Consider the following 20572-nt stretch of genomic DNA (forward strand, 5'->3'; position numbering starts at 1 on the left):
GGGAAGTGGCAGGTGAGGCAGGAGGGTTCTGCAGCTGAAGGTTGTGTACCTGGATTGGGGGCGTAGAAGCGGGGATGGAGCCCCGCGGTGGGAGTGTCCAGGCCTCGGGGGGCGTCCAGGCCCTGGGTGCGGGGAGGTAGGCCTGGGGGAGGACCGCCATGCTCCTGGGCTCTGCACGCGTTGCTAGGATGTCGGGGGGCAGCATGAGGGGAGGGGTGTTGTGTTTGGAGTACCTGTTAGCGGGGACCAAGTGCTGGCTCAGATCAGAGTCTGCAGCGCAGGCCAGCAGTGCCTGGGCCTGGTGCCCACCTTTGGGGCCAGAGCCTGGGTGCGGGCCTTGCGGGTGTTGCGGCGGACAAGCGGCTGCTGACACCATAGGGACCCCGCCCCAGCAGGCCAGTACCCCAGGGATGGTCCCTCCCGGGCAAGCCCCGTGCTCCATGCAGTCCCTGGCCGCCTGGTTCAGCAGCTGGCGGGGGATAGGACAGGGTAGAGTCGCGGGGCCGCCTCCGGACGCGGCCACCTGGGCGACGACTGCATCCCCTCCCTCGCTTCCGGCGCTGTACCCGCCTCTGTACCCGCCTCAGTCTCCCGGCCTTACCCGCCACAGGCCTCAGTTGGAACCGGGCGCCACAGTATCCTCCCCAGGGGCCGCGGCTGAGCGAGAAGGAGCGGTCGGGCGGCGGCGCAGACCCTCAGCCGGAGCGCGGAGCCGAGGCGCCTGGGTTTTGCGCGAGGCCTCCGCCCTGGGATTGGGGCGGGCAGTCGCGGAGGCGCATCCGGGTGAGCCGTGGGAGGTGAAAAGGACGTCCCCATTCCCCATCCTCGCGGCCTCCAGGCCTCCATCACCAGTCCCCTCCGTCTCCTGCATCACAAAGTCCGGGCTCCGCCGTCCCCCGTGACCCCCGCATCCGGCCCCGTTCCACCCGCCCCGCTTCCTCCCCCTCCACACCCTGGTCCCCACCTGGGCCCATCCGCCTGTGAGTCCCGGTGCCCGGGGATGAGGGCCGAGGTCCTGAGAGGAGAGGGTCCCTGTGCCGGCCCCACGGAGGCCCGAGCCCACCCCGCGGTCCCTACCCTGGCAGGTGCGGCTTCTCCCCTTGTTGTCAGCTGCGGGACTGGGCAGGGACCGTCTCAATCTTCGACCTTGTTTCAGGGAGGATGGGGTCGACTCTCACGATCCCCAAAGGCCTGCCCCGGCCCCTCCTGGGCCAGCTGCCTCCCTCCTGTGGGTTCTGATGCCACCTGGGCCCACGGCGTCTTCCCAGCCCAGGGCGGCCGCGCCTCCGGTGAGTTTCAACTGAGCCTGGCTCCGGGTGCAGCGCCCGCGTGGGACCTCTGCTGTCCCGTGTAGGGTTGCCCTGCAAATATGTGATGAATAAGTAAATAAATACTTTCTGTCTTCTAACTTGCCGGATATTAGAAGGAAACCAAGCTGTGCTTCTCATTTATAGCTACCGTTAAGGACTGAACAGAAGCTTAGCTTTCTGGGTGAGAGGGACAACAGTGTTTTTAGAACCTCTGGAAAGAACATGTATTTGAAAGTGACTGACAGGTCTTCTGGCCCTAGGGGGCCGCCTGAGCAGGTCCACCCAGCTTCCCTCCAAGACAGAAAATAAATTAACAAGGAGAACAGGAAGGGCCCCGGGAGACTCCAGACCGGACCGGGGGTGCTGCCCATCAGGCAGGAGGGGATGTGGGATGTGGAGGTGGAAATGGGGGTCATCATAGATCTGTACACTCTGGTCAAGTCCCCCTTTCCGGTCACACAAAGAACAGCCAACAGTGAGCTGCTTACTCTAAGGAGTCAAGGGGGTTCTTGGGCAACCGCTGGTGCTGGAGCCAGCAGTGGACAGCGCCACAGCCAGACCTTGCTTATTTTTGGCTCATGAGGAAAGTCTGTGACTGTTCCCTCCCCTGGTCCTGGGAGGGGATGTGTGACCTCCACTCAAGACAGTGATGCGGCTGGAGGGTGGGGTCGTCCCGGGCACACAGTGGGGCTGCTCTGCACTACTGGGTGTCTCACCTCTCGCCCCTGTTTTAAGTAGGTACTCCCTAGACTTGCAGCTAGATGTGTACCTTAGACTTAAAGGATGGTAGAATTTCTCTGCCAGAACAAAAAGTAGCTTTAGGAAATATAAAAGAAAAAGTCATTCATAGCCTGGCATGATGGCTTATGCCTGTAATCCTAGCACTTTGGGAGGCCAAGTCGGGCAGATCACCTAAGGCCAGGAGTTTGAGACCAGACTGGCCAAAATGGTGAAACCCCGTCTCTACCAAAATTACAAAAATTAGCCAGTCGTGGTGGCACGTGCCTGTACACAGGAGGCTGAGGCACGAGAATCACTCAAACCCTGGAGGTGGAGGTTGCAGTGAGCTGAGATTGCACCACTGCACTCCAGCCTGGGTGGCAGAGCAAGACTCCATCTCCAAAAAAAAAAGCCTTTCACCACAGTCAACAATGTAAAAGACCTTTATGGAGAACATCAAAAAGTTATTAAAGAATATAAAAGAAAATCTGCATAAATGGAGCATGAACAGGATATTACAAAGGTGAGAATTCACCACAAATTGAGCCATAAATTTAATGAAATTACAATCAAAATCTTGGCATAATTTTTAAAAGGCTGTTATGAGCTGAACTGTGTTTCCCTCAAATTCATGCATTGAAGTCCCAACCCCTAGTACCTGCATTTGGAAATAGGACCTTAAAGATGTGTCTAAAGTTAAATGAGGTGAGGTGAGCTTGATGTCCTTAACAAGAGGAGCGTAGGACCCAGACACCAATTGAGGCACAGCCCTGTGAAGACAGGGAGAAGACAGTGTCTACAAGCCAAGAAGAGAGGCTGCAGAAGAAACCAACCCTGCCAAACTGTGAGAAAACAAATTTCTGTTGTTTAAGCCACCCTGTCTCTGGCACTTTGTTATGGTAGTAACAAAATAGTGCAGAACCCAAACGTTTCTAAACTCTATATGGAAAAATAAAGGCCTAAAATAACTATTAATAAAATAATTTTGAAAAAGAAGATCAAAGAAGAGCAACTCACCATGTCATATTAAGACATTGTAGAAAGCAATAGTAATAAAACAACCCAGTCTTGGCAAGGATTAGACAGAGACCAACATGAGAACAAGGATACCATTAAGAAACTTCTGTAGGAACCGGTCCATGTCTACAGGAATAAAACAAGATTGAGAATTTTGGTAGAGAATGGGAAACTAAAAGGACTAAAAGGAAAGTCTGGAATCAAAAAATACATTTTAAAACACAGAAGATTAGGCATGGCTAGAGAGAGAATTAGTAACTTGGAAGATCAGAAAATAATTCAGAAAAAAAAAGAGTGTGGAGAATAGGATGTTAGGAGGCAGAGGATACACTATAAAAAAGCCTGACGTGCCATGTAATATTAGAACCAATGGAAGAAGAGGAAGAATGAAGTAGATGTAATATTCAAAGTAGTAATCACCAATAATTTCCAAAAACTGATGAATTAAATCATTAATTCTAGAAGCGTTACAAACTCCAAGTGCAATAAATACAAAAAGAAGCATACCTAAGTAAGACAGCTGTAAACCAAACAACTTCCAGAAGCAGGGGAAACTCAAATTACCTACAAAAGAGTAAAAGTAAGACTGGCAGCTGACTTCTCAACAGAAAGCAGAAATGCAGTTTGTCAAGTCCCTTTTCCAGCATCACAGAGATGTGGGCAAAATAACTGGCCTCCATAGCAGCTGTTCATCTGAGAGGGTCAGGGGAGTGGCCATGAGAGGGGGCTTCCTGTGAACTCCAGGCCCAGCTTCTCCTACGGGAGGCTCCCAGCTGCCATGGCTGGGACCCAGCAGTGCTGAGGTCCAGGTCTGGTGTCTCTGCCCCTCCCCTGCTCATGGAGATGCTTGCCTATGGCCACTCTATGCTCTTGGCAATTCTGACTCTGGGTGATATGGGCGAGGGTGGGGCTTGCTGACTGCCCTGGTGGGAGTGGGCTGTGGCTGCCTTGGGAGGTCACCAGTGTCTGTGAGCACAGGGAAGGGAAGAGGGATTGGGCAGCCCTCTCTCCTGCAGCTGGTGTTCTAAACGTGCAGGGCCTGGAGGAGTTTGGCCAGGGCCTCCCTGATGTTGCAGTTCTCCAGGCAGTAGATGATGGGTTTGAGCTGAGGGATCCTAACCAAGTAGACCCCCGACACCAGCTTGATGAGGTCAGAGGAGCCGCCACTCCAGGTGGGAGACATGGGTGGGGAAGGCCTTTGGCTGCTGGACCTTCCTGGAATTCTTAGCAACCTGGCCAGGATAAGGGTGTAGGAGACTGTGGTTGCCTGCAGGAAAGCCACAAGGATCACCTGGGCTGCCTGAGTCCAGCATTTCCATGGCAGTGGTGCGGGAGCAAGAGAACCACAGTAGTGGGGGTGAGATATCACAGAAGTGGTTGAGGACTTGGGGGCTGCAGAGCCTCAGGCTGGAGTTGAGAGCCATGGACATAAAGGAGGCCGGGAAGCCACAGAGCCAGGTGCTCAGGGCCAGGTGCATGCAGAGCCTGGAGTCCATAATGGACTGGGTAGTGCAGCAGGTGGCAGATGACTGGGGGCAGGTCACAGTCCATGGTGGTCAGGAGGAAGCCCTCAGAGGAGCTAAGTGAGAGGAAGAGGAGCAGCCAGGTGGGGTGCCCCAAGAAGGAGTGAGATGGTCCTCGCTGGTACCAGGAGGCCGGCCAGCAGCTTCGGGATGGTGACCAAGGTGTACAGGGTCTCCAGCACCGAGAGGTTGGCCAGGAAGAGGTACGTGGATGTGTGCAGGTGGTGGCTGGCTCCAATGGTCCCCACATGGATGATGAGGAGTGACCAAATAGCAGCCCTTAAAGATGGCGCCACTCTGGGAAGCCCAGAAAGACCACCTCTGTCACCAGAGTATTGCTGGAATTGTACATGGCCCTCCTGGTGAGGGAGGTCACTGCTGAGCACACTGGAACAGTGGAGAGACTTGGGTGTGGTGTGTGATGGCCTCAGAGCCCTGTTCCACTGGTGAGAGCTAGGTAACAGCACTGTAACCCCTCCTGGGATCTTAGGGCAGGGGCTCAGGCTCACAGGCAGGGAGGGTGATCGTCCCACCATGCACCTTTGGGACCTGCCGCTGTACTTATCTGTCATCCCCACCTCTCAGCACGACATGCACGCTTCCCCAGAGCTAACACCTGGCCAAGGGGCCTTGGGACCTGTGCATACTCATATGATCAGGTATACCCCCCTTACACCTATACGCCCTGAGATGCATAATCTTCCCTGCCCCAACACAGGTACATGGCCAGGTGCACACAATACACACCCAGTGCACGTCCCTCCCCAGACGCACACACACCCTGGTGCACACACATGCACCCAGGTGCGCACCCCCAGATGTACACACACAGCGCAAGGGAAGACCCATTCTTCCTGATGTGCTATCTCAGGGGCTATGTGCCCTGCAGCCCTTCCTGGAGCTCAACCCTGCTGGCCCCCAGGGGCCAGGGGCACCCTATAGGGTGAACAAAGCTTCCAGGGGTTTTGCAGAGGTGAGGGAGACTTCTCCCCACGTTTTAGGCCCTGACATCTTTATCTTGTACTTTCTGAGCCAGCAAAGGGGTGGACAAGGGAAGGGTGGGAGCCATCCACTCAAAGCCTCCAATGGGTCTGTGTGGCATGGGGTTTTGTTTCCCGGACCTGCCTGCATTTGGGTGTCTGAGGGCAGGTGGGGGGTGGAGGGTGAGCTGGGACAGTGGTGGGAGAAGGAGCTCCGCAGGCCCGCACAGCAGCTCCTCTGGGAGGTCCCTCCCCTCTCTGGGGAGATGAGCCCCAGACCCCTACCTCGCACTGTGCCTCTGGGTCTGTCTGCGCCCGGACAGTGGCGGGGTCCCCATGGATAAGTGAAATTCCCCAGTGACCCTTGACCCAGCCTTCTACCATCCCCTCCTCACCGGTGCTCTGAGGACCGTCCCCAGCCCGCCAGCGCCCCGGGCGACGTGGAACCACCAGCGAGGCAGCTCGAGGCTCAGTGCCGTGGCCCTGGGTGCAGTCCTCGCAGCCTTCCCCAGGCCTTTGCGTAGAGACCAAGGTCACGACGGGACCTACCTCCCTCGCAGGTGCGTCTCCCCCAGCCCCGTCTCTACCCGCCCCCGCTGGTGTTTCTTATTTGCTCCTTTGTGACCTTGCCCTCCTCACCCTGTATCTGCTCCCCATGCTGGAAGTCTCTCATTGCAAATTGTCGCTCTGGTGGGACTCCCAGAGCGATTTGTAAGGTGCTCTGCAGGCCCATGGAGGGACTCGCCGAGCTGGGAGGCCTCCCCACACTCTGCTCAGTGGCAAATAGGGCTTTCCATGCAACCTTCCGTCCCGGTGACCTGACCCTGGGGACGCCAACCCGGGACAGGTCACAGACTCAAGGCCCTTCCCTTGAGGTTGGGGGCTGCTGAATGCTACCCAGCAGGCTGCCTTCGGAACACCCATTTCATTTTCTTTCTTTTTCAATGCATGGCATTTATTCATCTATTTATAAAATAATACAAAGAGCACATAAACCCCTCAGCACAGGACATTGACAATTACCAAGCGATGAGCTTAGCTCCTCCCCTCTCCCACTCTCAGAGGTACCATTCCTTGGGATTCTCTGGCGGCTTTCTTGAAAGCACGTTGATGACCTGAAATACAGGCGGAGCTTTGCTGGGATTCAAGCTTCATAACCCAGAGCGCTGGGCTGTGCGCTGTCCTCTAGGTCTTGCTCTTTGGTGTCAAGGCTCTCCCTCTTCTCAGCAGCTGCACTCCGCTCACTTGGACACCTGTGTAATATTCCGTGGTGTGACTACACCCCAAGTCATAACACATTCTTTGTTCACCGACACCTGGAACGATCCCCAGTCCTCTGTCATTGCGAATGGCACTGGGTGACGTTCCTGTGCCAGGTTCCTGGTTGTGTGTGAATATTTCTCTTGTAATCCACCCGTAAGAATGGGAGTGCTGAGGTCAAACTTTACTCAAAACTTCCTAAGAAAATACCAACTTCTTTTCCCTATGTGGCTTCACAGCTCCTGTGGATCTCCCACCCTCTCCAGCAGGTGGTGTCGTGGAATTCTCAGTCTTGGCCACTTTAGTGGGTAAGAAGCAGCGTCTCATTGTGTTGGTGACTCGTATGTTCCTGCTTGTCCCACAGGTTTGGTATCAATGCGTGTTTCTGCTTCTGTGTGTCTTTTCCACATTGCTCCCAATGGTGTCATCTTTTAGTAAGTGATTTGTAGGGATTCTTTAGCCCTTTCTAAATTTCTTTGTGGAGGCAAAGTTTACACAGTAATGTGCTTAGTGTTGAGGTGATGGGTTTTGATAAATGTGTGTGTGCCTGGAAACCAGGATATTTGCCTGGAAGAGCGGCTCAGCCTCTCCATGGGCTCCTTGTGCTATGGTCTGGGGGCCAGTTAGGGAGGGATGCAGTGAGGGGCCTAAGGGTGGAGTATCCCTGTGGGGTGTGAATCCCTGTGGGGACCCCCAGTGCCTGGGATGGGGTCCATGAGTGCCTGGGTCAGTGTCCATCAGGGCCTGGGTCAGGGCCCATCAGGGTCTGGGTCAGGGTCCATCAGGGTCTAGGTCAGGGTCCTTTGGGGTCTTGGTTGGCGTCCATCGAGGTCTGGGTCGGGGTCTCTAGGTGTCTGCATCAGCGTCCATCGGGGTCTGGGTCAGCGTCCATCGAGGTCTGGGTCGGGGTCTATAGGTGTCTGCGTCAGCGTCCGTCGGGGTCTGGGTCAGGCTCCATTGGGGCTGTGAGCTCAGATTCCAGCCTCCCTTACCCACTGGCTCCCAACAGAGCCGGGGACCAGCCGTCCATGGAGACTGGGTCATGGGTGGGCAGTGGGTGACCCAGCAGCTTGGTTTTTGTTTGGTAACATTCTTGGCCACCTGAGTCCTATATCCTGTTTTCCTGTTTCTCCTCTCTCCCCACCCCGTTTTAAAGTAAACCTGTTTGTGTGTAGTGTGGTTGGGCTTTTCCTGCTTATCTGCACCGTATGTGCCTCTGGTAAGCCCTCCATGCATCCTCCACTTAACCTCAAGGTGAAGCTCAGCCAGTTTGATAAACAAGCTGCGTAATTTTGTGAACGCATTTGGGCCAGGAATGGCTGACGATGAAGCACCACAGAGCTGAGCTTGAGGCATGGCGGGTGGTGTGTGTGGAGGGCTCCTCCAGCCCTGGGCCATGGCAGCCTCTGAGGCTGGCCAGCTAGTAGATGCTATGAGGGGAAGCAGCTCTGCCCACCCTGCCACTCCCCAAGGAGGTCCCTGGACCAAGAACCCTGCAGGATGGACTTGGGAGGGCAGCCCCCAGCCTCGGCCCCCACCCTCACCCTGCACTGCTCGTCCACTGCGTCTCCTGCCTCTGCGCCTGGGCTGCCCAGACCCTCTGTGCCTTTCCCTCCCCAGCCGGCTCAGTGCCTATGTGAGGCCAGCAGAAATGCGCAGTTTTGTCCTGAAAAGACTGTGGGAGGCAGCAGAGCTCTTCAGAGTGTGGGCTCTGGGACAGGGGCTGGAATTCAAATTCCAGACCCACCCTTGCTTTGTGACCTTGGACCTGTGGATTGGGAGGGGTCAGGAGTCTCTGCGGTGCAGCCCCTGTGCTGGTCCCCCATGGACGAGCTCGCTCTGGGGCTTCGGGTGTCCGTCGGGGGTGGCGTGAAGCTGTGCACCAGGAGGTTTTGGGTCAGATCTTAGCGAGGTCAGACCCAGTGTGGCCAAAGCCCTCACCTTTGCACAGCCGCCATCCTTGATGCTGCCATCTCCCTGGTGATCTAGGCCTCTCACTGCCCACGGCTCCTGTGACTTGTGACCACCAGCTTCCTCTAAAAGCTGCCATTCAGCAGCCGTGGGGCTTGAGGTGCACATCTGTCTCTTCTCGTCTCAGGTTCCCTCTCGAAAGATGGAGCCAGCGTTGCCTTATCTGATAGAATCTGAGGCGGAATCTGCAGCGGAGACCTTGAGTTCTCGTCATTTAGGTATGTGGAGCACCCTGTGCTCTGCTGCCGAGTGTGGAGCCAGAGAGCTTCATGCCCTATACACAGAGGTGCCCACGGACAGCCTGGCATGCAGGCCCTGCAGAGATGCTCTCACACAGCCCATATGCCCCCCACACCTGCCGTAAGTGCAGAATCGCATCCCCTACCCCACACTTGGCTTCACTCACAGGGCACCCAGGTACCTGCATCAGAACTATACCCATCCCCACCCGGACACATGTGTCCCCAGCACAGGCCCCCATGCAGACAGAGGCTCCCAGCAGGCAGACAAAAACACGCACACAGCAGGTCCAGACCCGGCACACAGACATCCATGCAGACATGCTGCCCCTGCCCAGGAGACAGGCAGGCATCACTCACCCCAGCCTCTGGGGCACCGTGCTTCCCACAGAAACGAGTGGATAAACAAGGCCATGAAACAGGGACAAATGTGAAACCACAGACATGCTGCCCCTCCTCATGGCTGCCTGCTTCAGGGAAGCTTGTTGACCAGCCCACCCCAGACAGCTCGCTGCCCGATGTAGTTATAGGCACAGGCATGTGCAGATGTGCTGTGGTGCAACTGCCAGGGCCGAGCAGGCCTCCTCCCTGTTCTTCAGAGGGTAGGAGTCAGGGTGTGGGGGAAGCCTACCTGCCTGGGCAGGTCCATGCAGGTCCTGTACCCTTGATGCAGGGAATGTGGCCATGTACTGGGCAGCCTGGGAGCTGAGGCCCGTCTGGACAAAGCCAGAGTCAACTGTCCTCCACCCTCACTGACACTTATCTCAGAAGAACTCACAGAAGAGAGAAGCTGTTCAGATGGGGCTTCTCTCAGAGGGCTGGGGATGGGCGAGGGAGCAGAGGCTCTTCCCACCTGTCCTGGGGGTGGCGCACACATGTCCCTCTCACCTGCCCAAGGGACCTGCCTCCCCTGTGACCAGGCCCATCAGCCAGAGTGGCTGGAATCGGAACTTGAGGCGGAAGGGAAACCTGCCCACTGGCCCCGCCCCAGCTGCCTCTGTGGGACAGGGCAGGTGTGATCTGGCCTGAGCAGGATGTGGGGCACTGACGGACATACCTGCACACCCCAGCAGCAGCCAGAGGAACAGAGGGGGACCAGGAAGAACCCACCTGGGGATCCTTGCATGCCTCCCAACCCCTACATCCCAGAGCAGAGGGCGCCGGTCCCCCAGGGCCTCCCACAGGAGGGCTCCGCCTGCCCACTCAGAGCAGAGGGTGCCAGTCCCCCAGGGCCTCCCACAGGTGGACTCCGCCTGCCTGCTCAGAGCATTCGGGGCTAAGATTGGAGTTTGACTCATTGTCTGTCCCTCACCTCCTGATCTCTGGCCAGGCCAATGTGAGGGGCACAGGGTTAATTGAGGAAACCTTTTCATGGGCTGTTAAGGCAAAGGCACCTGAACCCTCTGCCCTCGTCACCTAGACCCGTGAGGACCATGGCCCTGGGACAGAGCCCTCTCCCTGGACACCAAGGTCCTCTGACTGCTCCCCGCCTGGTTGGCTGAGCCTGGCTGATGCTCCACAGAGGGGCGGTCCAGGCTGGACAGCTCAAGCTGGCAGAGGGCAGTGGGAGGTGAGGAGAAGGTGTCCAGGACCCACTGTGAGGGGTCTTTGGCTCCCGCCTTCTGTGTGTGCTTGGAGAAGGGACTTTGTTGGCCCTGGGGACAGCAGATCAGTCCATACAGCCTGGCCTGGGGTCCTGATCCACGCAGGCCACAGACCTCCAGGGCTGCTGGAGGCAGATGTATTGGTCTGTGTTCTCGTGCCCCAAAGCCACATTCATAAATGTCACATCTATTCACATTCAGTCATGTCTGCGGGTCCTTCCTGGGTCTCTGCACTGGCTCCCGACCCAGCAGTGGACGGATGAGTTTTTGCCTGGGGGATCAGGTGTTGGAGGGGGACAGACAACAGCTAATGGCGGTCAACTCTGCCACACGTGGGGGTGGAGCGTGGCATGGAGAGGCAGGCACGAAAAGGAGTGGGATCAGGGCCACTGCTTGGACAGAAGACCAGGCCAGGTTCCACCCTGGAGGGGTCAGAGAAAAGAGTGCTGGGAAAGGGGACGGTTCCTGCAGAGGCGAAGGTGGGCATGGGCCCTGTGTGGTGGGGGACCCAGCAGTGGGCAGGAAGGGCTGAGCTCAGCGGTGGGGGGCAGCACACAGGCCTGTGGTGGGTCCTTGACTGTCACCGACTGAGCGGCTGCGGGGTGGTGAGCAGAGTGGGGACTGATACGACTTTGTTTTCATGGATCCCCCTCGACCTGTGGACGCTGGAGGAGCATGCGTGGGGCAGGGCCCAGTTGGGGGCAGCCCTTGCGGCTGAAATCATGCAGACCCTGCCGGGGTGCAGTCCGATGGATTTGCTGATGGATCGGATGTGGGTGTGGAACAGAGAAAAGCGGAAGGCTCTGGGGTCAGCGTGGTTTTGGGGGCTGGGGGAAGTCGGAAGTAAGGTTTTGGGGTGCAAGTTCAGAGATGGAGGAACAGTTGGGCAGAGGCGTGGACACAGGCGTGTGGAGCAGGGGCCAGGGCTGGAGGTGGGCATTGGGTGCGTCGGGACGGAGCCGGGGCTCCAAAGGCCGGCGCTGTGGGCTGGGGGAGAGCGGAGGCTGGGTGTCCATCGGTGAAGGTGCCATTCTCATCTCCTCTAGTTTTGTGCCGGGGGCAGCCCGGGAGCTTCACTGGGTCTGTGTCCGCCGCGCAGCCCCGCTCCGCCCTGCTCCGCCCTGCTCCGCCCTGCGGTGCCCACCAGGAGGCTTTGCCGGGGCGGCCAGGACCCCTGAGGGCACGAACACCGCAGACTCGCGGCTCTGGCCCTGCCCAGTCCCGCCAGCCCTGCCCTGGCGCGGCCGCTTCTCCCGGGGCAGCTTTCGGGGCGACCACCCACCCACAGGCAGAGCCCCCCGCCTGGAGGCCCCGGGCTGAGGCCTGTGCACGCACCGGAGGCTCTTCCTGGACGCAGCGCACAGCGTGGCGGCGCCGCCCACCCAGCCCTGCAGCCCCACCGCGCCCCCTGCCTCGGGCGGGTGCGGACTCCAGGTCCCGCCCGTTTCTCGGGGTCTCTCCCAGGGCTCCGGGTCCGCCTCACTGAGAGCCCAAGACAGGGGCGCCACCGCCTCAGCGACCCCCCCCCCCACCCCCCCCCGGGGACCCCGCCCCCCAGCGGCCGCATCCCCACCCCCCCGGGCAGCCTCCTGGCTGTGTCCGTGCGCGTTTGGGGTCCCATCCACGCGGTCCCCTCCCTCCCACGCCGGGCTGGCAGGGAGGAGCCCACGCCCACCGCGGCCCCCGGACGCCCCCACTCCTCAGCACCGCCCAGGGAGAACCCGCGGCCGCCTGGCTGGGAAACCCACGGCCTTCTCCGCCCTGCGCTGTGGGCTGGGTTTCCAGGGAAATCTTAAGTCAGTTCGTCAAGTCCTGTCTCCCTCCCAGAGTTTACTCTGGGGGAAATTTCACATCTTTGCAACAGGAAAGCTTCCAACCCAGAAACGTGGTGCGTTTCCGCGTTTACTTAGATCTTCCTGTGACGCCTCTCAGCTTTCTGCATTAACGCCTTCCACGTCTTTCACTAGATTAATTCCTAGATCGTTGGTAGTTTTGTTGCCTTTATACGTGGTAGCTATTTTTAAAAAGTCATTTTCTGTTCATTGCTTATATGTAGAAAAACAAGTGACTTTTGTCTATGTTCAGTGAACTCGCTACTGTCCCGTGTGGCTAAGTGATCTGCGGTTCCCGTGGGTCTTGGCATTCCCAGCGGCGTGTCTGTGAGTCCTGCTGGTCTTCACTTTCATTCTCCAAGCATCGTGCCTTTTCCTTTTCATCTTTCTGCACTGGGTTTGGCCCCCAGGGCAAAGTGGGCCGCCGGTGGGGCGGTGAGAGCTGGGACGGGGACGCTGCTGTGAGCTGCGTTTCTATGCTCTTGTTATCAGATTAAGGAAGTTCCCTCCTATTTCTAGTTTGCAAACACTTTATTATCAGAAATGGATCCTGAATTGTATATTAAAAATTTTACGTCTCTTCAGATGACAATATGATTGTTCTCCCTTAGCGTTTCAGTGTGGCAAATTACAGTGACTGATTTTCTAGTGTTAACTTTTTTTCTAAATGCAACTTTGCAGTCCTGGAAAAAACCAGCTTTGGCGTCAGTGGTGTGCTTTGCACGCATTGCTGATTCTGTGGGTCCTGTGTCTGGAGTTTTCTCTGTGGGAACCTTTTCTTTCTTTAGAAACAGCTTTATTGAAAGAAAATAAAAAATAATAAAAAGAGCTTTATTGAGGTATGATCAATGTACAATAAACTGGTGTATTTAAAGTGGACCATCTGATAAGTTCTGACATGCACACGCCAGTGAAGCCATCACACAATCCAGGCAGTGAATGTCTCATCACAGCTTCCACTTCCTGCCCCACTTTTACCCTCCTTCCTGCCCCTCCCCACACCCCATCTCCCGCAACCGCTGATGTGCCTCTGTCACCACAGGTCAGTCTGCGCTGTCTGGAATTTATAGTCACAGAATTGTGGCCTGCACCCTCTTTCTTCTGGTTTCACGACACAGTGTTTTGAGACTCATCCATGTTCCTGTTGTATTGCTTGCTCATTCCTTGCCGTTCCTGAGGTGCGTTCCATCATATGGATGCCCCACAGTGTGTATAATCCATTTGCCTGCTGGTGGGCTTGTGGGTTGTTTCAGTTGGGAGCTGTTGTCAATAATGCCGTTGTGAATCTTCATGTACAAGTCTTTTTACATGCAGTTGTCTCAATTTCCTTGGGTGAATTCCTAGGAGTACAATGGCTAGATCATATGGTAGGTGCATGTGTAGCTACTTAGGAAACCTCCAAACCATTTTCCAAAGTGGATTTATGATTTTGAGTTCGAGATTCTCCACATCCTCTCCAACAACTGGTGTGGTCCATGTTTTAATTTAACCACTGTACTAGAAGTGCAGTGGTTTTAATTTGCATTTCCCTAAAGCCTAATGATCCTTGCCTAGTTGCCATTCATGTATCATCTTTGTTGAAGCTCAAATATTTTGCCTGTTATTTTATTGGGTTATTTGTTTCCTTATTCTTGAGCATGAGCTTTCATTTTATTTTCTGAATATAAGTCCTTTATTAGATACATAATGTGCATTTTTTTCCCAGTCTATGGCTTATCTTTTTGTTTTCTTAATGTATTTTAGGAGGAGGTTTTCATTTTGATGAAGTACAATCCATCTATAGTTTGTATTTTATATTCAAGTTATATTCAAAAAATCTTTGCATAATCCAAGATTTTTTTCCCATATTTTCTTCTAGAAGTTGTATAATTTTAAGAGTTTTTATTTAGGTCCATGATGTATTTTGAGTTCATTTTTGCTTATGGTATGAGGTACGGCTCAAAGTTCTTTTTTCTCTATTGAATTGTCTTTGTCCCTTTCACAAAAATCAGTTGTCCGTATTTTTCTGAGTCAATTTCTGGTCTCTCTATTTAGTTCCATTATTCTATTTGTTTATCTTGATACCAGTGCCACATTTGCTTTATAACTGTGGCTTTATAAGTCTTTAAATCTTGTGGTATCAATCCTCTAAATTTGCTATTCTTTTTCAAAGTTGCTTTGGCTATTTTAGATCTTTTGAATTTCCACATGAATTTTAGAATAAGTTTGTCAACTTCCACAAAAAACTTGTGGGATTTTGATTGTCACTGAATTTAATCTGTAGATCAGTCTTACGAGAACTGACCCATTAACAATACCAGTTCTTCTGGTCCATGAACATGGTGCATCTTAGTCTCAGCAGGTATCTGTAGCTTTTGGTGTATAGATAGATCTTTCGTATGTTTTGTTCATGTATCTCTAAGTATTTCGTATTTTTGGTGGTATTGATGCAGGACAGGCAAGCCCCAAAACTGGGGCTTAGCCCAGGAGGGTTCTTGGCTTTGCCCAGGAAAGAATTCAAGATCATCACAATCGATGCAGGAAATCCATGTGACAAAATTCAATACTTATTCATGTTGAATCTAAGATTTACGTGGACATACAAGGAACCTAGAATGGCCACAGAAAAATCTTGAAAAAGAACAAAATGTCAAGACTTAGAATATTTAATTTTAACATTTATCATACAGCTACACAAGCAATGACAATGTGTATGTGTAAAGATGGACAAGTGCACGAATGGAGCAAACAGAGGTCCGTCGATAAACGCGTGCAGGACACCCAGCTGATCTTCAGCCAGAGAGCAAAGGCGTCTTAGCAGGGGAAAGGAAAGACCCAGCTGGACTTCAGCTAGAGAGCAGGGGAAAGGAAACACTCAGGCACACTGTGTTAGATATCCACTTGCGAAAAGCAAAAACCCTAGCATCCACCTCACACCGTGCACAAAAATGATTTGAGATGGATCCTGGACCTTAATGGACAGGCTGAAACGAGAGAGTATCTAGCAGAAAATGTGGGAGAATACCCTCACAACCTCAGGAAGGCCAAGTTTGCTTAAAGAAAAGATGAAAGCAATTGACAAATTGTATACTTATTGTGCATTGGGTTTAAGATAAATTATACCTCAATTTAAGAAACGCTTTGTGAGGTATTTATGTTTCTGTATTTCCAGGCACATGGGAGTTTTCTTGTTATCTGTTGTTGATTTCTCACTTAATTGCATTGTAGTCAGAGCCTATATTCTGTATGATTTCAAAGCCTGACAGTTTGAGACTCTGGCGTGATGACGCATTGCTGTGGTGCTTCATTAACGTCTGCATGAATTTGAAATGAATGTGTATCTGCAGGTGCTGGATCCAGTGTCCACAAACATTACTTGTTCGTAATTGCTTTGTTCAAATCTTTTGAGTAGCTGCTGATTTTTCTGTGCTTGCTGTGTAACTTGCTGATAGATGTGTTAAAATCTCCCACTATTAACACCTCGTGTTTCTGTCAGTTTTTAACACACACACAAACACACACACATACACATGAACACACAAACACACCCAAACATAAACACACCCACAAACACACACAAGCACACACACAAGCACACAAACATGTTTTTAGGTCATTCTCTTATGTGCTTGTAACAATATAATTATCTCTTGGAGAATTGAACCATTTTATTATTATAAAATAATTCTTTTATCCCTAGTAATGCTTTTAAATTACTTTGCGTATTAGTGTTGATACAAATTACCAGCTACCCAAGCTGTATCTAATTGGAGCATCTAGCTAGTCTGATGTTAACGAAGTTGCTGCTGTGCTGGGTGAGGGTCCGTCTTCATCGCCTTCTCCATGTTTCACCTGCCCTGGCCGCCTCTCTGCTCTCCTGGGACACATTCCCTCCATTACTCGGCCCTGACTTACATTCCACTGTTACCACAGTTAAAAATTTTAAATGTGTTTATATTTATTGATATATCACAGTTGTATACACTTGGAGGCCACATGTGATATTTTGGTCCATGTATCCAGTGTGCCGTTATCAAATCAGGGCAATGGGGTATCCATCCCCTCAACCGTTCATCTTTTTTTTGTGTTGGGAACATTACGGTTCTTCTTTTCTAGCTATTTTATCACATATTTTTAAATCACACATTTTCATGCTCTAGGTATTTGAAACCCCACAATACATAAGTATTATTGTTTTAGACGGCCCTTGTTCACTGTGATTTGCTTACTCATCTACTGCAGGAAAAGGGAACGCTGTTCTAAAATGCAGCACCCTGAAACCCTGAGGGTGAGACAGACTGGAGAATGTTCACAGTAGGTACTGGGCAAGGACCCTGCCTCCTGGACACCCAAAGGGCCCATATCTTCCCTGAGCCTGCTGGGGGGCCTGCTCTCACTTTCACAGGCAAGAAGCAGCCCCAGGGAGAGATCCCTCTGAGCCTCCTGCTTCCAGCCCCAAGGCCTGGCCCTCTCCTGGGCAGGGCCTCAGTGGTTGCCCCTGGGGTGGACGGCGCCCCACATGCTCCCGGTGGCTGCCCTGCCTGGTGGGTTGCACTGGGGCTGCCCAGAGGGCACCAGGGCTGTCCTTGGACACTGTAGGTTTATTCCAGTCTCACCCAGCCCTGCTGTGTGACAGCTGCACCTCTGCAGTGCATGGAAGCTGCTGGGCAAGCGTGTCTGTGGCATCCTGGAGCTGGGGCCATGTGGGCCCTGGTCTGGCCTGGCTCTGATGGAAGTGTCCAGAGGCCCAGGAACTAGTTTCCTCCAGGTTTGGAGTCTGTTCCCTACTGCATGGGACTAGACAGACAAGGGCCCTTCCTGCATCCTCTGCTCCACGTAGCTGGACGCTGCTGCCTTGGAGGGGTCAAGGGGCTCACACCCTGGCTGCAGGAGGACACCCCCACCTAGCCATTGTGTTATGTACAGTGAAAGGGGATGCTTGGGTGACTCCTGGCCACCTGCCTTCCCGTTCATCTCTATTCACCCTGACAGAAAGAAAGCTCACCCTTGTATGCTGCAAGAGTCAGTGCTCACTTAAAACCTTCTTGGCCACGGGAGGAACAGCCTCTGTGAGATGCGAGGGGAACGGGCTTGCTGAGTCGGGACCGTCAATGACAGAGGTGGCCCAAAGTCCACCTGCCCACAAGGTGCAGGGACAGTCGGGGTAAGGCAGTGGCTTGGCCACCTCAGAGGCTCTGGAGGCTTAGGCAGCACTTGTTTTCCGGGAGTGTCCTGTGTGTCTCTCAGCAACACAAGACAGCACATTGTTGGGGCCAGTGTGGAGTCACTTTGAAACTGGCCTCATTGTCCCATAGAATTGACGTTTACAGTTTCTTTTGAATACACATAGAAACTGACCCTCCTAGTCTTAAACTTGAGAAACTTACATTTGTCTCATCTGAGTTCCTTTCTCAGGAAACCGACCGTCAGGCCTCTAGATAGCATCAAGGAGCTGAAGTTCCCCAGATCACTGCACTTGGACAGTGAGACTCTGGGCCCCTCGCCCCTCATGATTGCCTAACTGACCGCTGGCTGCCTGCTGACCGACTCCTCTTCCTCACCCCTCCCTTCATTCCTGTTTTCTTACACATCGTTACATCTCTTCCCTGCTAGAGAAGTTCCTCATTTTGGTTGGTTGAGGAGATGGATTTGACACTGACCTCCCATCCCCTCGGCTGCAGCCCCTGATTAAAGCCCGTTGTCTCACTGACTGGCTTTCTGTGCAGCAAGCAACAGGTCCTAGACCAAACCCTTGGCATTTTGGTAACATCTTTCTGCAGCACCCCCACAGCTCCAGGGAAAGTGGGTCTAGGGGTTCTCCCGATGAGTACGGACCCAGCGATGCAGACCTCAGCGAAGGGAACAGTGGCTCTGAGAGGGCTCTGGTCTCAGGGGCTCAAGGGAAACCATCCTGGAGTGGTGGTGACTCCAGGCATGATACATACCTGCCTGCCGTGTGTGTGTGTGTCTGTGTGTGTGTGTGTGCAAGACATCAGTCCAGAACTAGCTGGACCCAGAATTCGCAAAGGCACCTTTCCTGCCTGGCTGCAGTTATCTGCCACTCAGTTCTGCATTAAATGCTGGAGTTGTGCTGTCACACTGGGCTGAGTGAGCCAGCGAGTTTCTTGGTGGCCTGCTCCATGTGTCTGGCACAGTATTAGCCCTGAGCACAGAGACCAGAAATGTGCACAGTTATTTCTGCCATGACAACATGAGCCCAAGACAGAGAGGCATGGAGGTTGATAAACACTGTTGTTAGTGGGTTTACATTTGGAAGAATCTACTCTGATCCTATACCTTACTGCAGAAAAGTGCCTAGTGAATCAAATGTCTAGATACGAAAAGAAAATATTAGAAAAGTCAGTAGAAAATATAAAACTTATGTAGAGGAATGATGATTTTCTTAATTTCAAAATTATGAAAGCCACAAAAATGTCAACACCTTTGACTAGAGAAAAACTTCAAAAATGTTCAGTGATGAAAAAAGTACACAACTAAAGCCAAAATAGAAAGACGATGCTAGTAAAAACTTGGTTATAGGTGGTCCAGGTGCCAGAGGCAGGGGATGTGTGCTCATGACATCTGAGCAGAGGGAGAGAAGGACCCAGCTGCTCGCCCCCCACAGAAATACTCGTCCGTGATCAGAAAAGAGAGACAAGAACCGTGCAAAGCCGTGCCACTCATCTAAAGTGAAGATAAAAACCAGTGTTGACAAAGTTGTGTTAATAACTTTTTTGGGTGTTTAAAAATATTTTTAAAACTTAGAGTCAGTAAAATTCACTCTTTTTGGTGTCCAGTTGTAGGACTTTTGACAAAGGCAGAGTCGTGTAATCTTCTCCCAATCAAGATGCAGACCAACCTCACCGCCTGCTCCCTGCCGCCACACTGGCAGCCTCAGCTCTGTTCTCCATCTTGGCGGTTTGCCTTTGCCAGAAGTCGCATACATGGACTTGTTCTGCACATAGCCTTTTGAGACTGGCTCCTTTTATGTATAATGGAAAAATTGCCATTAAATGCATGCCCTTTGTTTACTGACTCACCAGTGAAGGACATTTGGAGTGTTTTGTTTCAGTTTTTGGTGATTATGGATAAAGCTGTTATAAACATTTGCGTACAAGTTTCTGTGTGAATGTAAGTTTTCATTTGTCTTGAGGTATGGGATTCCTGGGACATATGGTGGTGGACTTTCAATGTTCTGAGACACTGCCAAGCTGTTTTCCACAGTGGCTGGATAAGTTTTTCATTTCCACTGTTAATATATGAGTGTTCCAGTTGTTCTGTGTGCATGTTACCACTTGGTATCATCAGGTTTTTTTGTTTTGCATTTGAATAGATGTGTAGTTGTTTTAATTGGCATTTCCCCAAAGGCTAACAATGTTGGACATCTTTTCATGTGTTTATTTGCTGTCTGTGTGTCTTCTTCAGTCAAGTGTCTGTTTAAATTTTTTGCCCATTTTTCTTTTGGGTTTGTTTTCTCATTGAGTGTTGAGGGTTCTTTAGGCAGTATTTTGTCAGATGTGTAATTTCCAGATGTTTTCTCTCTGTGGTTTGCCTTTTTTTTTTGAGATGGAGTCTCGTTCTGTTGCCCAGGGTGGAGTGCAGTGGCGTGACCTCGGCTCACTGCAACCTCTGCCTCCAGAGTTCAGGCGATTCTCCTGTCTCAGCCTCTTGAGTAGCTGGGATTATAGGCGTGTGCCACCGCACCCGGCTAATTTTTTTGTATTTTTAGTAGAGATGGGGTTTCACTGTGTTGATGAGGCTAGTCTTGAACTCTTGACTTCGTTATCTGCCCACCTTGGCCTCCCAAAGAGCTGAGATTACGGCGTGAGCCACTGCACCTGGCCGGTTTGTCTTTTCATTCACATTGAAAGCTTCCTTTGTAGAACAAAAGTTTTAGATTTTGATACAGTTAATTTGGATTTGGATTCATTTTCTTTTCTTTCTTTTTTTTTTTTTTTTTGGGACAGAGTCTCACTTGGTCACCCAGGCTGGAGTGCAGTGTTGTGATCTCCACTTACTGCAACCTCTGCCTCCCTGGTTCAAATGATCTCCTGCCTCGGCCTCCTGAGTAGCTGGGATTACAGGTGTATGCCACCACACCCAGCTAATTTTGTATTTTTAGTGGAGATGGGATTTT

General features: G+C 52.5%; 2 protein-coding genes across 2 annotated transcripts in view; one reads left to right on the plus strand and one right to left on the minus strand.

Annotated features, from left to right (window-relative positions):
• The window catches only part of FUOM (fucose mutarotase), a 243837-nt gene extending 242931 nt beyond the window's left edge, over nucleotides 1-906 (minus strand). The window contains exon 1 of the mRNA XM_050805543.1: nucleotides 903-906. The gene's annotated coding sequence lies outside the window, so the exon portion shown is untranslated. The remainder of the gene's footprint in view (nucleotides 1-902) is intronic.
• The window catches only part of LOC126963295 (cytochrome P450 2E1-like), a 114617-nt gene that overhangs the window by 41902 nt on the left and 52143 nt on the right, over nucleotides 1-20572 (plus strand). The gene's annotated exons all lie outside the window — the stretch shown is intronic.

Source organism: Macaca thibetana, chromosome 9 (genome assembly GCF_024542745.1).
Source record: "Macaca thibetana thibetana isolate TM-01 chromosome 9, ASM2454274v1, whole genome shotgun sequence".
NCBI lineage: Eukaryota > Metazoa > Chordata > Mammalia > Primates > Cercopithecidae > Macaca > Macaca thibetana.